Genomic DNA, 17352 nt, shown 5'->3' on the forward strand with positions numbered 1-17352 from the left:
AGACCATCGATCGGGTCCGTCCGACATACCTTTAGCCACAGCCTTTTTTAAGGGGGGAATAATGCCCCGAAACCTTCAAAACAGTATTTGTTGTTTTTTAACAACCGCCGGCATACAGGCTTATCACTCTAATTCTGGGCCGCGTATCAGTTCCGTACTCTTTGTTTGTTAATGCTCGATGTCGCGAGTCACACCTTTATCAGTTTTGTTGTAGCGCAAGATGCACCGAGATCTGTGTCGAAGGTTCCGGCCCCTCGGGTGTCTTTCCACAATGTTCCAGCCCGTGCTGGTAGCTGTTTGCGACGTTATCTAGATTGTTATGTGCAGCCTTTAAATTGAGCGTTGCCGAGTGGGACGGGATTCTTTATCCGACGACCGACGAGCACGTTTGTTGCTATCGCCGCCGCCGAGTTGCTTAGTTCTTTCGCGGGCGCAAGTCAGCCCCAATAAAGGGTTATTTCAGTACCATCACGTCTGTGTCTTCTTTTGGCGTGTACGGCCTTGTCACCACTACGTGTCAATATGTGAAAAATTTTCCAACCCAAGTACTTCAATAAGAAAGAATGCGCCCATACATTTCACTACCATGTGATATTAGTGAGATTTAGCACAGCGTGATCCGCGATCCGCTACCGCGATTCGCCAGCGGGCGTTCCATTGCGCATGCCCAGATCACTTTGATGCCGATAGATGGCGCCACATACTGGATGTCGGCACATTGACCTGCCGCATCGGAACCAATCAGCTTGTGCGCCCCGCCCACGAGCGGTATAGAGTCACAGTGGCGGATCGCGGATCACGGTATGCTAAATCTCTCTATTACTGGCTAATATGTATCACTTGTACTCATTGAGACACGCCAAAGAATTGGATTAAATACGTTGCAGGCTCGGTCACACTTATCTAGAGTTTTTTTGAAGGTCAAGCGAAATTCAGAAGCATGTTTGTTCAGCTTAAATTGAATGCATAGTTCAGCAGAATTGTGAACAACACAAGCTGAAACGTCCCGAAACTGCTTGAGCACACAAGGGGTAAAATTTCACTTTGTTTTCTCCTCAGCCCACCGCTATAGTACTCTAGACAAGTTTGATTTTGTCTGTTCAAGCCTGTTTGGCTGTAATTCAGCTTTCAACCATCCATCTACCTTTAGCAGGCAGGGTTTACATCGCCACTGTTCCCATTATCCACTGGTGGCAGAACCGCAAGGAATCAGTATGTAGTGCTGTGAAAGGCCTGCACTATTTGGCCTTTCTTGCTCTTCGAGTTCTTGTGTAATTACCCTTCACATGGCTCCTTACTGTCGAATAAAGTATAGCGGCTTGGGCGCATGCCCACATCATATGGGCTGCGGTCACCAATTCTCACATTCCCTACGTTTTCCGTCGTTTAGGCTTGAAATAACCTACTCAGTGTGGCTGTGTTAGGAAAGGTATCCACCTACAGCTGTCTCCATGCTGCATCCTGCTTCTTGCTAAGCTTATTATGCGGTTCTGTGTATTCCCATCTGCTAAGTCTGCAGAACCGCGTGATATCGCTAAAAGAGTCAGACAAGTCTTCGAGGCCGCCAGGTGCCAAAGAATCTCGGCAGTGTGACAAGGACTGGAGGTCAAGGCAGCCCTCTTGATACTTAATTGGATCTTAATAAAGTTTTTCTATGCCATGCTATGCTGTGCTATGGTTCTTGCTTAAATTTAGAAGCACACCGACATGTTGCTTTAATTACTTCAAAATCATTTGCTACAGCATCCTTGTCAGCTCGGAAATAAGCAACCTGCGGTGCACGCAGCATAGCAAGTCAAACACTCTGTCGATGACACATAGTTGGGCGGATTCAGCAATGTCCAAAAGCACATCTACCTCTCACATGAATGCTTTGTTAGCAGCATACCTGGTAAATAAGCATGCATAAATACAAAACCTTCAACCTTAAGCATCACGAGCACAGTGCTGATGAATAGATGGATAATATCAGCTGATCCCTTTTCTTATACCAGATTACTATCTTCGCGTAGGGAGGCAAATAGACATGATACATTGCTATAGAGACCGATTTCTTTTTCATTATGCCTTCGTTATTTTTCGGCTGCTAAACAAACCTGAAAAAACAGCGAGTAAAATCAGACTGGGACTTCCAAGTCATAGTACTTATCAAACGAAAGAAACTGTGATTCGGCTTTTATGGCAGATGACCCACTGCATGCTGTGTATCCGAGGGACAAAAGGTGGACTGGCAGTTCCATAACTGGCAGTTCTGCACAGAACGTCGAATAGATACACAAATTTCTGTTCACAGGCCCGACTGATGCCGCCGTCAGAATTCTCGCTGCGTTCGCTTCTATTGTTGGTGGCTTCAAGCAGCGACAACACTAATGAAGGCCTCACTAGTATATCTAAGGAGGGTTTCTTTCTTTTTTTTTTTGGCACTAGAATACAGCACGCACTAGAATACAGCAGAACTCAGAAACACCGGTCTCCAGCTACACAAATACACGGGTGAAGAGTCCCGCACATACCGCGCGGGCGCGGATAGCAGGCGGTTCGCCCCGTGACCGGAACTGTAGCTTGCTATCAACCGAGAGGCCGGGGCGACTGAGAGCGCTCGAAGTGGGATCCGAACGATCGCAAACAACCAGTCGAACACATCCAGATTGCTCTGTTCTGACTGTCTAAAGGCCGTTCCAGTCCTCTTTCTGTAATGCTCGCATTTGTTTTTTCCTCCGAATGCAGCTAAAGAGGTGCGACGAGAAAATATTGCAGATGTTTATCCCGTTTAAACCATATAGTTTTCCATGCGTGAGCTCTTTTAAGATGGCTACACATAAGCCTGACGCCTGCGCCGAAGTTCTGACGCACTCAAACTCGTACGAACCTCATTCGCGGTGAGACTGAAACCGATCGCCGGCGAATCAATTGTTAGACCTCCTGCCGAGTCACGTGTTTACTGCACGTTAAAAACCTCACTTGGTCGCAATTTCTGGAGCTCACCTCTACGCCGTGTCTCGGCTCAAGGTGAATCGTATAAGGTGAAAATGTGCAAGTCGCAGAGCAAGGAGTAGAGCTCGAGTTCTGAAAATCCCTAACATGAAGACATGTAATTAGCTATACTTGGAGACAACTCTTTGCAGTCATGCGGGGAAAGCTACAGCTTCTTTAACCCACGCCATCCCGCCGCTGTCATCGGGCGCGTGCATTAGCCCGTCGCATCGTTTTTAACGCTGCTTTGCGCATCAGGAGTCTTTTAGTTTCATTTTTGGATGACGTCATGCCGTTCTAAGCCGGAAATTTCCCGAACCCTGTCTGGTTGTTTCACACCCAGATAGATGAGAGAAAAAACGATAAATGTAAAGCCTGCGAAGCGAGGGGGACCCTCGACCATATACTTTGGGAATGCCCTAAGTCTCCGGGCGCTAGGGACAACATTAAAAGTAGAGAAGCCTGGGTAACCCTGCTGCGAAGCGACATCCCCGCTGACCAGCAGAAAGCCGTCCGCCTGGCGGCTGAGGCCGCGAATAACCAATGTATATTCGCCAGTCCTTAGTCGCGGAGGTTCCAGCCCCCGTTCCTCAGGCCTGCGTGCCAGGAGCGGGGAGTAGGGGGCCTCTTAAATCGGTGGAAATTAAAGTTTTAATCAATCAAACAATCATGCCTACTCAGATTCCTCTTTCTTGCACCTAAGTGCTTTAACCACTCTTCGAGTAAACGAAATCGTCCATCACGTTTTCAGGATACTTCACCGCATGGTTTTGTTTGGGGAAGTTTCATTTTCCTGCGGTGAAGCATTCTCAAAACGCGACGGGGCCATTTGCTGAAGAGGCACCCCTGCTTCTGCGTCGCGTGCGAAGTGGGGCGGGGAAGCACTTAAGTGTTCTGCACATCCGAGAGTGTGCGCAAGGCAAAGCATTTGACGACCCTACGAAAAATTGTCGTTGTTGCTTAGGTTTCTTCTCAGATGTATAAACAACCATATTCCAGAAATTCATTCGATAAATTTACCGTGAAACAAACGGTTTTCGACATTAAGGGGGCCCATTAGAAGATTATAACTTTCTGATAATTCGAACATTTTTCTGTTTCCTTGCAGGTCCAACTAACCAGATTTCACTGTAACTGTTACTCGAAACCGACACGGAAGAGAAAAACCAAAGAGCTATTGTGCATAATTCAAATTTTGACTATAACAAATTGCATGTATACGTCAACGAGGGCCAGCAAGGGGAGACGCAGACGACATTCAGTAAAGCTATCACGTCAAATCCTTGAAGCAGGATCTTATGTGTGCCCTCCCCCCCTCCACCTTTATTATTTTTTGAATAATGTTTTTGCGGTGTCCGTCGAATGACTAGTACGGCGGTGCAAGCTACGCCGAGTTTACTGTGGTAAAGAAAATGTACGCACGGAAGGGAAAAAAAAACTAAAAAAAAAAAGCTCGGACACAGAGAGAAGACACGCAAAGCGCTAACCTCCAGCAGGTGTTTATTTCAGCAAGGAAATGGGGTTTTTATACCATACGCGAGTTCCTTTGGCAATAGCGCGACAGAAGGGCTGCTTTACAAAATCATCTTTCAAAAGATGAATCCAGAATGCTTCAAATATTTCACATTAACGGCGTTTTTTTAGCGTCATTCGATGGCTTAGGGCAGGGTGTGTTTAGGGGGATTGAAATTTGAAAGTTCACCATCCTTGACATCATTACTCTGCGCTTCTCCGCAGTACTTAAATATTATGAGGAGAAGCCTCAACAATAATAGAGTCGAACGAGGAGCTAGTTGGTCACACATCTCTTGGAAGAAGGCAGCAGAGCAGGTAACACCAACACAAAGCCCAAAGCACGCACAAAGCGTAGTCCTTGTGTGCCTGTGTGTGTGCCTCTTGTGCTTTGTGTTGGTGTTACCTGCTCTGCTGCCTTCTCCCAAGAGGAGCCTGAACATTGCAAATTTGGTTTTGTGAATGTTCGGTTTATGGGTTTATGGAGCTTAACGTCCCTAAGCGACTCCGGCTATGGGAGACATCGTTGTGAAAGGCTCCACAAATTTGAACCGTCTGAGGTCCTTTAACGTGTAACGACATCGCACAGTACACGGCACCTTGCTCAGACTGCATTCTATGCATGTTTTAGGAGACTTGAGTATAGCCTAGCAGGGGCACAAATTAAGAGAGTAGTGCTTTAGTGAGTAGTAGAACGGATGAACGGGGGCTGTGGGCTTTTTGCTGCTCTGCCTTTTCGATTCTGGATCGTACTTGAACATCCAGGATTCGTCTCAGCTTACAACAGAGTAAGAAAGTCTGGCTAATTTTAACCAAGTCCAACAATCCTTTACAGCGCAAAACTCGAACTTTTTTTCTGATCTTCTGCCAGCACTTTCGGCACAATCTTCGTGCAGACCGTCAGCATCTGCAGATCCTCGGTCATTATCTCATGTACCGCAAATGTGGACATGTTCAGGATGTTGGCAGGGTAGAACCCTCGCCACATTTCCCGACCGATGTTACCGCGCTGCTATGGATAGTCGCGTCATAATAAAATCATGCGCATTACTTTCATAATGGATCCTGTATATTAAAACATGTCTCTCAAATTCTTTATCCCCGCATATTGAAACACTACATTACGTGGAGGTCTGCACTCAAATTTTGCATCAACGACTATCGCAATTGTTGCGCTTTTTTTTTTTAATATTTAGGCCTTAGTGAAGATTTCAGTCATGCGTAATTCAAAGACTGCACTGTGTATTGTATATATTATCAAAAAAGTTGGCTCCAAATATAGCATTCTTTAGCTGATTCGCGTGGGGAATGTTCCGTCCTTCTTCATCTGCAGCCTTGCATGAATAACGCCTAAACTCATTAAAGTGTCGATAAATTTGCTTCGACTCTCCGTTTGTTTTTGTTCTTCTACCTAAGGTAATAAATTAACAGCGTAGCACTGTACGTTGCGTCCTTTGCTGCTGCTTATAGCGTTCCGACGCTGATGGAATGCCTCTGATTCGGCTGATTTCGAGGAGGGTATATAGAGAGCTAGGTGGCGCCACCAAAGTGAATGCTGTGTGCTACGAGACCTCATTGTCCCCCAAGTGCTGTTTATAGGCACTCACAGCGAGGCTAATGTAATTCCTGCCGCCGTTTCTGTTCGGGGCGCCCATATCCATCGCATTTGTATGCCGTCACACCGATGCGTCTGTCCCAAGGGCCGGCATCATCGATTCAGGCAGAAACACTTCTCCACTTTCTAGTCTCGTATGACTTTTCGCTTTCTTTCTTTATTTGTTTCCATCCGGGGAGGCACAAATTCTGTAAGCGCTCTTGTCCTAAAGCGGGTCGACGGCCCACCATGAGTCAAAACAGTGGGCGCGGTTGCTAGGCGACCGGGTTTGTGTGTTCGTAGTCGTGTCGTGCGCGCGAAATGTGCGGCAACGCGCTGTCGCAGGCGCCAGCTCACGTCTGTGTCAAATTGATCGCTTCGGCCGACCGCTTCTGCAACCTATCCTCTGTACGCTTCGAAAAGATGCCCAGGCATGAAAGGGGAGAGCTGCACTTTTCTTTTTTTTTTTCTCGTGCCTGCCTTGGCATTCACGTCGTGCTTGCGTCCATCAAGGCACGTCTATCACTCTACTGTACTCTCTTTGCACCCGACACAGCGGCCTAATTCGATCGCTTCGCCTTCGTCGACGGCGCTACGAAGTGCGCCTGCCAGATTGGCGCACAACTCCCCATCGCCAGGCCACAGTTAACTTCGTCGAGTTCGTGTCGCTAACTGTTCGGCCCGTTCGCGCCCCCGTTGTCGGAAGCAAAAAATGCCGCCCTTGCGCCCTTGCCTTCCTGCCAACGGCTTTGACTTGACAACGACGTCTCGAACTGTGACCAATGAGGGGTTCTCGAGACCGGTTGCCCCGGGAGACGCGTTGCGCCAGCCTCATGACGTAACGCCTTTCTCTCTCCAGAGGTGAACCAATTGCGACTCGCGAAGCCAGCGCCTCTCCACGGTGCCTCTTTCGAGAACCGCTGGCCTGCACGCGGCACGTGGGAGTAGGTGTACTTGTATTGCGCGCGGCACGCACACCGACACCGGTGCCGCGCGCGCACGCGCGTCACCGGAGATTTTGGTTTCGAATGCGCAATATACGTGATGGTGTTACAGGAAGCCGCCGGACTTGAGAAGAGTTTCGCTGCGGGCCGTCTTCCGGTACCCGTGCAACGAGCCTGTCGCCGCCGGCACACTGTCTTGGGTGGGCGGGACGGTGGAATCTAGCTCTACACTACGCGCACGCGGTGGCCAGGTAGTTGTCTCGCTAGCGCTTCACTCTGCCGATGTCCTACCCCGCCCCTTCGACGTCGCTGCTGTCGTCTGCACAAGTGTCGCCCGCAGCAGTCGTCACCCACCGGTCAAGAGGAGCGTTCTCACTGGGCTACACTACTGGCTTCATTCCTCAGGTAAGCCGAGCGTAGCGGACAACTACTCAGGGATCGCGGCCTATCGGTGCCCTCGTATTCGCGCACCCTTGCACCTGGGCTGCCGTCCTCTCGTCCCCTCTTAATTCTGATGCGGCACACATCGTGTTACGCGTTCATTAGCCGTCGTCGCGGGACGGTTGCATGGATTCGACGCCACCGCGCGAAGTCAGCTGCTGGCTCATGTTTTATGCGCGCCGTCTGCGTGCGACCGAGGAGGCCATACGCGGATAAAGCAGTGGGCGACGTTAAATTAAAGAAACATAGGAAGGGGAATAAAGCAAGCAAAATGCCCGATAAAGCGAGTAAAATTGCCCGGATGTCCGGCCGGCCGCCTCTTTCCACGCCACCTGGTTTTTGGAGCGCCGAGTTGTTCGGCGGGCAGTTAGTCTGCTCGCTCCCTTGCTGCTGTCGTGGCCCGCTGTGCGACAGTGGCACTCTGCGCCGCGGTGCAGACGACAGCCATTGCAGACGTTTCGCATCAGTGACGCCTTTGGCGGTTGAGAGAGCGCCGCCTGCTTTTGTTTTCCGTTTTTCCTTTTTTATTCATTTACTTCCTTCTTTTTTATTTCTTTTGCGCTCTCGACCCCGAGAGTGTTGTTTTTATGCGGCGACGTCGTTTCGAGCGTAGCGGAAGCGTTTACAAAGCGGATTGCGCGAGCGCTGCGGCGTGACGCGGGCCTGAAGATAATGTGTCCACGCCGAAAAACAAAACAACAAAAAGGAAGCAAAGACAGCGCAGATAACACACTTTTCGACTGCAGCCCTTGCCTCCTCTCTCCGCCTTTTTCGGTGGGAAAGGGGGAATGGACCACGGCGGCAGTCATGAAAGCGTAATGGATGTGTCAGCGACCCCCTTGGTGTATAGCCGGCCATTACAGGAACGCGTCGACATTGGCCATCGTAATGCCTTTCCCCCTTTCCCTTACACTCTACTTCCTCTGCGTGCCGTATCGTTCGCCAAAGCTCGCTTGCCCGCACGACACGCTGAAACGTGGTCACTGTCACAACTACCTCAGGGCCAGTTATGGCCGGTCTGCAATGATGATATGCATATGCCTCGTCGATATGAAGCATTCATCCTGGGTTTAACGCGTTTTTTCTTTTTTATTGGCGTACATTTGAGAATTATATGCAAATTAAATCTAAATTTTATCGCGAACCAGTGCGCCGCGCTTGAGATCGTTAACTTGATGGGATTTCAAGTAGAGCTTCGGCTGCGCTCTGAAGCGTGAGATGGTGTTCTTGTTGAGTAGAGCGAAGACCCAGACATTAGCTAAAAGGTACTCGTAAGTAGCGCCGCTCAATCCCTTAACGCATGACTTCCTAACGAATTGTAAACGTTAAGGTAGGAAAAAAAAAAAAAACGCTTCGCTCGAACTTTCGGCACGATCAGGCAGATAGAGCAGCGTATATATATACGTTTCGTCTCTTCGGTCAACAATATAAGCGTGCACTCTGGCAGTGTGTGTGTGTGACTGCCGCCGCAAGAGTGGCTTTCAAAACCACTGCCTGCTCGCAGAACACCCTTATTAACCGGTTTTCTTCTTTTTCCGTTTCTTTGGGGCTCGTATAATACTAACCCAAGAGCGCCGTCTGTGCCCCTCGCTTTCCTCCCTCTCAAGCTCACGCCGTTCTCATTCTATTCCTTCTCTTTATCCTTTTGTTTGTGTATACTTTCTCATTGTACCAGCGCCGCCAGCAAGCGGCAAGTCGTGGAGGAAAGAAAGGCGTTCTTCTCGTGGTGGCCGTCTGCAATCAAAATCGCATCAGCAGACTGACTCGCGGCGCGGCTGAGTACTTCGGCGTTCTCTCTCTTTATGCCGGGCTTCCTTGGCTGCTGCAGCAGTCGCCATTTTTGAGTCAGCTTTCTATTTCTTTTTTTTTTTATCCTCCCTTTTCCATGACGCCGCGGATATCCGTGTGATTCCCAGAGCGCGGTATTTCTTTTTCGTCTACTCCTGAGAGCGCACGCGCGCGCGTGGTGGTGCTGACGCCATTTTCTTATGCTTGTCGTCGGCTGTTTCGTGCACTGACGTGTACAGCTCTTTAGGACTTGTCGTCTGCTGCTGCTGCGTCTTGCTCTTATTCTTGTGTGCTGCCCTCATTTGGGTCCTTTTCGATGGTTTCTGTTTGTTTTTTTACGCCTACGTCCGCGATCCGCGAAAGTTGCTCGACCCGCCGAGCTGCTTCATGCTCGTGATATTTCGAATCCTGCAGAATGCCGCCCTAGATGGGAATTCCGTTTTTTTTTTCTTCTCCTCTGGGCACTAGTTTTCTCTCTCTTTTTTTCTTTTTTGTAAGCGTAATTTTCCCCCTATCCGGTTGAGAGGCCTGAGCTGAGGCGTGTGTACGGCAGGCCATAATAACAATCGAGCATGCGTGTGTGTGTGTATCGTGACGCCGCTACAGAACCGTGTGCGCATGCGGAGAGGGTGCGAGCGCTATGCAGGCTGCCTCTCGCTATGCGGCCGGTTGTTGAAGCAACGACGGGAAAGTACCCGCGGCAGGCAGGCGACCAGGAAAAATGAGAAACATTCACATACACAAACGCACGCGCAAAGAAAAAAAGTAAAGCGCTTCAGCGGCGCGGCTGCAGCACGCTCTCCTGAAACCCCTCAACAATGGCGGCACTCATCAAAAGCAGACGAACCAGTCAAACAGAACGGAACGCGCGCTCGCTCTCTTGACGCCCGCTCCGTGCGGGTCGCTTGACTTTTTTTATTTTGTTATTGAGCACCTTTCCTTCTTTTCTGCGCATGCTTCATTTGATTCGTATACTTTGTTTTCTCGAGCTCTGGTTCTGACACTCAAGTGCGCTGGTTTCGCGGTTGCGGCAACGTTTCCTACACAACATCACACTCTTGAGTTTAATGGATCAATGGACGACGCGCATGTGTGAATCCGCCTTCGTCGATTGTTCGTCGCGACATCAGTCGTCGCCAGCGCCTTCTGCGCTTAGCCCACAGCAGAAGCCGCAAGTGGCAGTTCGTCTGCTACACATGAGCAGACGACGACGGGGCTACAACAGGCGACACACTGCGGCGCAAGCTTTCCAATCTATCAAGCAGAGGGCGCTCGGCAAGGCTTCGCAAATGGTGACGTCACGACGTTGCGTCACGATGAACTCTGCTGCCGCTGCCTTTCGGCGAGAGGGCGTGGTTGACGTTTCGTACGTCGATTTTGAATGTTTGCTTGCGTTGCGGGGCACGTTGTTGTTCTGCCGCACTGGTGTCGGATCCACAACCTCTCGTATGCGCCCTTTCTTTATGTTACGCTGTTCAACAGCGCGTCCGAGGCCTCCTCTCATCTGGGGTCGCTGTTTCACGGCGGTACGCATACAGGCGCTTGTTTTTCGGTAGTTATGCGCGTTCGCGGGCGTACGTCAGGGCTCTGCGGCACTTCCTTCTTTCGAAGGGGCGTCGTTTTTATTTCATTCTTTCTTGGGCCGCTGTCGTGCGTGCGTTTCCCCGGCGGTGGGCTTTTTCACCTGGCTCAGAAGCGGACTGCCTGCCGCCGTGCGTGTTTTCCCTCTCTTCGAGGCCTGACTTATCGGTCCGCGAGCGAGCGGCGGTGCCCCGCGGCACCGGCTTCCGTTTCTCGGCGGCGGCCGTGTGTCCCGACCTGGCACCGGGCATATCCGAAGGGAACGCGCTGTACCACGCCGCCTTGTCGGCCGGTTTTTCTCGTGTGATTCTGGCCACAACGTTCTCCTCCTCCGCGCTTGCGTCACTGTACGACAGAACGGCGCGGACGTTTCGGCAAGGGAGAGCGGAAGAGAAAGCGAGGAGAGACACGGGCGAATGACTGCGGCGGGGCAGGAACGGTGTACGCGGCTCGGTCATAGCGAAATCATCAACAGGGGTCGGCAAACGGGAGTCGGTGGGAACTGCTCTACCGCCGAACGAGTTTCGAGTTGCAGTTGGGCCACTGAGGATTGTTGCTGGTGGTGTTGCAGTGTCGGAGAGCGGAGTGGTCACTAAGCAGCTATACACCTATGGTTTCGGCGAACAGTACTTGGAATAGTGAGCACCGGGTATGCTGTGACAGCCCTCTTTTGGGCACCCTCCTCTACTTCGGTATAAACGCCATTGTGGTAATATTTCGTAACTGCAAACTTACACAACTTCTTGTTAGTCCTTGGCAAAAAGCAAGGCACCCGTGTGCTGTGCGATGTCAGTGCACGTTAAAGAACCCCAGGTGGTCGAAATTTCCGGAGCCCTCCACTAGGACGTCTCTCATAGCCTTAGTCGCTTTGGGACGTTAAGCCCCACAAAAACAAACCTTGTTAGTCAGTTTGGTTACTATGCAGGGCCACAGTACTATACTGTGGACAATTTGAGGAACTCGAAAGTACTTACTCATTGGCTGCATGCAGGTCTAAAAATGGCATACCAGTCTTTTATATGCAAAGTACACTTAGCCAGACAGAACCCAAAACCCAAATGTATCTGGTTTTATTATGGTCACAATTGACACAACAGACATGAGACGATAATGTGCCTGCTCTCAAGGGCAAGGCATTCAATTTCCACTAAGACCTCTTAACTATGCCAAGGATAAAAACTACGAGATTTCCCATGAGGGCTGCGGATGGCTAAGAATCAATTAACGTCGATGCGCCGGCACCTCCTCACTCCAAAAGGCCCTTTCCCAAACTCTTACACCATAGAACTTAACATGAGCAAGTTTAAAGCAGACAAACAAGAAGTCACCATGACTCTGAGTGAAAGGCTTTCTGCAAAGAAAACTCCACTGCTGCTTTCGTCTCTTTGTTCTCGCAAATAACGTTACACAATGAATTCCGAGAACATTTTTCGCCCACCCCAACCTCACTTTCGGAAAGTTACTCGTAGATCGGCCTCTGTTCACGTATCAAGTGATAGTACAGTGGTTCAGCAGTTAACTCTTCCTGCTCACACTTCACTGTATACGGCTCTCACTGATGTCACTTCTGCCTTATACTATAATTCTGATAGTAATACTACTGCCTTATTACAGTTCTTACATCAACTATAATGACAAAGCCACTAATAGAATATCTTACTGCTGCTGTTTGCAGATACAGTCCACTGTTAAAGGGAACATTGGATCGTGTGGCCAAAACTTTTCAAAGCGCTCTTGCCGATAACTATCGACAATAGGCGGCACAATTTGCATGCCCTGGATGAGCAGCCAGCCCTGCACACGGCGCATGCGCATTGTGCGTTCGTTTGCTGGTTGACCTCTTGACAGTGCTTTGTGAAGCATGGACGCATGTTCCTATTAACAGTAAACTGGGCTGTACACTGCTACGACTGTATAGGCCTGGTACTATATTACTATCCATATACTACTTCTGCTGCTAGTACTACAAATAACACTGATGCCATACTTCAGCTATACGTTACAGTAATATTTCAACAGCGACTCGCCCTGAAAGACGCGATGTTATGAATGGCAGACAGCGGCATGATAAAGAACTCACTTATCTATATACCGATACAACTGTCATGCGAGGCCCGTGGATTCGGAGGCGACCGAGAGAGATCGCGCCTTATATACGGCTCTCTTTCCACTTTCATTCCCACCTTCCTCCCTTCCCTTACGGCGTGGTTCGGGTGTCCACAGAGCAAGTGTGACAGTTACTGCGCCTTTCCCTTCCTCTGAACCAATTTTAAACGCGAGATGCGCTCGAGATGTATAGACACGTCGAAGAGGAGTGGCTTCGCCACGCGCCCAGCAGGTGTGTCCTGTCGAGATAATTACCGAGCCCGCAGTGGGTGGCCACCGCGGAACAAGTTGTCCTCAAAGGGTCTCCCCTCGCGCACTCTCTCCCTCTTTCTTCGGTTTCCAGACGGAGTGCTTCGCTTTCCAACCGCAGTGCACCCCTGCGTGTCTTGTTCGACTTGTTTAAGCCTTCATTTGCTTTAGTACAGCTGCTTTAAAAAAATATAAAAAGAAACTATTTTCCTGCTTCGGTCAATGCCGTTTAGTTATATACGCAACTACACTCTGGATTAGTGAACACTTTCGGCTCATTTCGATTTGAGCTTAACCGAGTGCCTAATTGGAAACACTTTCACTTTCCCGTACCTACAGTTATCTACGCTCATCCGCACGCTGATATATTTATTGCCGCAAAAAGTGAAAGGCTCAGATTGGTTCGAAAATAACTTTTTTTTTTTCTTAAACGACATTTGGTTAAAATTATGCGCATTTCATTCCCTGCATCGTATTCGGTTGAGGAGCCTTAAGCTATTCAAGAATTTAATGCCTTCGAGACTTATTGTGGTGGCGAATATACACTTGGAAGTTTCTATTTGTGTTCGGTTACCTGGTCACCAACTAGATTGTTATGACTGCCACAGCCGACAGGTGTCGCTGAGGGCCTATAATGCAAGGTTCATAGTCGTAGCCGCAAGTGCTGGAGGCGATTCACTTCGCTGAAGGAGGCTATAGGAAATAGATAGACTTTCTGATATAGTTCGTCGATACTGTTTTGTTTCATATGTGTATTATACCAAAAGTTTAGGCTGAGTTTGTGCTGCGCATGCTATCGGGACTCGTGCTTTGCTGTTCGCATCAGCAAAAATGTGAGACCGTTCAGAAAAATTGCCGCTGAAGACGACACTGCAAGATTCGGTAAGGTGCGAAACAATAAAATTGCTGTGTTCGAAGTTTCGCGAGTGAAAATCGATTCATTTATATGCTTCGCATCTTGAAAGAGTATACGTTATAGCTTTCCTGCATATTCGTCGAATTGAAATTCGCTTTGTAATGAAACTAGTTCGAATAAACCAATTGGTAGTCTGGACAACGCGGTTTTATCGAAGATTATATATATGAAAAAGCAAAAAACCTCTCTCAGATGACGTTTGTTCAAGTGTTCGACTGTGTATATAGTACGCCCATTCTCATTGCTTAATTAAAAACACGAATAACCCTATTAGAAAATAAACACAGAGTTTTATGTCTTCTACAGGGCGCTCCCTATATAGGGACAGGATATTTTTCCTACCTATATATAGGGTAGAGTTTCCTGTAATAAACATACTACATGCCATACTGTTGTCAATAGAGGCGTATCCCCATCTCAAGCAACATTCATTTCATGTTAAATCACAGAAGACATTTACTAGCGGCACTAGGAAATTTCGTGCTAGCACTTCCAGGAGGCAGGCACCCGTGAAGAGATCTTTATAACTGCGAGAACTTCGCATAGTTTGTGTTTTGAGGTAAGAATCTACTTTCGTTGACGACCAAAGGTTTCCCACATTTTTAACGATGAACGCTTAACCCAGGACTTGGGCAGTACGTCCTGCTTTTGATAGGGGGTGTCCTAAAGGGCATGCTAATGCCTATTTACTCCTTTATAGGCTTATTCGTGTTTACAGAGCAGAGTGTTCACCTCCCTACTCTTAACTTTTCGCACAAACCATGTATACGTCGAATTATATTTAATATAGAGTTCATACAAAATAGAAAATGTATGGTAACCCAGGACTTGGGCAGTACACACTGCTTTTGATAGGGGGTGGCCTAAAGGACATGTTAATCCCTATTTACTCCTTTATAGGCTTATTCGTGTTTACAGAGCAGAGGGTTCACCTCCCTACTCTTAACTTTTCGCACAAACCATGTATACGTCGAATTATATTTAATATAGAGTTCATACAAAATAGAAAATGTATGGTAACCCAGGACTTGGGCAGTACACACTGCTTTTGATAGGGGGTGGCCTAAAGGACATGTTAATCCCTATTTACTCCTTTATAGGCTTATTCGTGTTTACAGAGCAGAGGGTTCACCTCCCTACTCTTAACTTTTCGCACAAACCATGTATACGTCGAGTTGTAAATATAGAGTTCATACAAAATAGAAAACGTATGGTAACCCAGGACTTGGGCAGTACACACTGCTTTTGGTAGGGGGTGGCCTAAAGGACATGTTAATCCCTATTTACTCCTTTATAGGTTTATTTCTGTTTACAGAGCAGATTGCTCACCTCCCTACTCTTAATTTTTTGCACAAACCATGTATACGCCTAGTTGTATTTAATATAGAGTTCATACAAAATAGAAAACGTATGGTAACCCAGGACTTGGGCAGTACACACTGCTTTTGATAGGGGGTGGCCTAAAGGACATGTTAATCCCTATTTACTCCTTTATAGGCTTATTCGTGTTTACAGAGCAGAGGGTTCACCTCCCTACTCTTAACTTTTCGCACAAACCATGTATACGTCGAGTTGTATTTAATATAGAGTTCATACAAAATAGAAAACGTATGGTAACCCAGGGCTTGGGCAGTACACACTGCTTTTGATAGGGGGTGGCCTAAAGGACATGTTAATCCCTATTTACTCCTTTATAGGCTTATTCGTGTTTACAGAGCAGAGGGTTCACCTCCCTACTCTTAACTTTTCGCACATACCATGTATACGTCGAGTTGTATTTAATATAGAGTTCATACAAAATAGAAAACGTATGGTAACCCAGGACTTGGGCAGTACACACTGCTTTTGATAGAGGGTGGCCTAAAGGACATGTTAATCCCTATTTACTCCTTTATAGGCTTATTCCTGTTTACAGAGCAGATTGCTCACCTCCCTACTCTTAATTTTTCGCACAAACCATGTATACGTCTAGTTGTATTTAATATAGAGTTCACACAAAATAGAAAACGTATGGTAAGCCAGGACTTGGGCAGTACACACTGCTTTTGATAGGGGGTGGCCTAAAGGACATGTTAATCCCTATTTACTCCTTTATAGGCTTATTCGTGTTTACAGAGCAGAGGGTTCACCTCCCTACTCTTAACTTTTCGCACAAACCATGTATACGTCGAGTTGTATTTAATATAGAGTTCATACAAAATAGAAAACATATGGTAACCCAGGGCTTGGGCAGTACACACTGCTTTTGACAGGGGGTGGCCTAAAGGACATGTTAATCCCTATTTACTCCTTTATAGGCTTATTCGTGTTTACAGAGCAGAGGGTTCACCTCCCTACTTTAACTTTTCGCACAAACCATGTATACGTCGAGTTGTATTTAATATAGAGTTCATACAAAATAGAAAACGTATGGTAACCCAGGACTTGGGCAGTACACACTGCTTTTGATAGGGGGTGGCCTAAAGGACATGTTAATCCCTATTTACTCCTTTATAGGCTTATTCCTGTTTACAGAGCAGATTGCTTACCTCCCTACTCTTAATTTTTCGCACAGACCATGTATGTCGAGCTATATTTAATATAGAGTTCATACAAAATAGATAACATATAGAAATTCTTACGCATTCCCTCTTTTTCACAGCTTTCATTTCCTTTCCTTATATGACTATCAAATGACTTGCATACGACATCACACGGAGGCAGCAGAAAGTTCCAAAATCTGTAATGCCTGTATGACTCTGCAATTTCTTGCGCTTATTCTATCAGCCATGCGTGCGGAAAACGTACGAAACATTTGCACTCGTCTTGTGGAAGGTATCACTGTTTCTTTTAATTGAAGGAAATTATTTGAAATTCCCCTTTAGCCGCTTCAAAAAATACTCCGTTGTTTTCAGTATATACTGTCAGCAGCCGATGTGTATAGTCCATAAGGCTCTATTTTGGCTAAGAAATATGTTTTATTGCGAAAGAAATACTATACTCTAGGTTTCGAGCCTTCAGCGTAGTGCGGCCGGTAGCCACGTCTTACCCACGTGACGCTGTGACGTCACACCTCACGTGACACTAGGGTGTGGGCTGGCAGGAGCTGTCAACTTGGGTCTCTCGTTTCACAGATGGTTATGTCAGAATCAGCCTGCTAGGACCTTGGCATTCAGGTTCCAGTAGGCCACTAAGGCACGTTCATACTGCTTTATATGTGGGCTGAGGAAGAAGAAAAAGAGAAGAAGAAGAACGCTCGGTCACCCGCA

General features: G+C 47.7%; 1 long non-coding RNA gene across 1 annotated transcript in view; it reads left to right on the plus strand.

Annotated features, from left to right (window-relative positions):
* The first annotated feature begins 6990 nt into the window (after positions 1–6990).
* Positions 6991–17352, plus strand: part of LOC146179433 (uncharacterized) — a 61010-nt gene continuing 50648 nt past the window's right edge. The window contains exon 1 of the long non-coding RNA XR_014700924.1: positions 6991–7428. This is a non-coding gene — a long non-coding RNA (uncharacterized LOC146179433). The remainder of the gene's footprint in view (positions 7429–17352) is intronic.

The sequence above is a fragment of the Amblyomma maculatum genome, chromosome 9 (genome assembly GCF_055883805.1).
Source record: "Amblyomma maculatum isolate TAMU_Amacu chromosome 9, ASM5588380v1, whole genome shotgun sequence".
NCBI lineage: Eukaryota > Metazoa > Arthropoda > Arachnida > Ixodida > Ixodidae > Amblyomma > Amblyomma maculatum.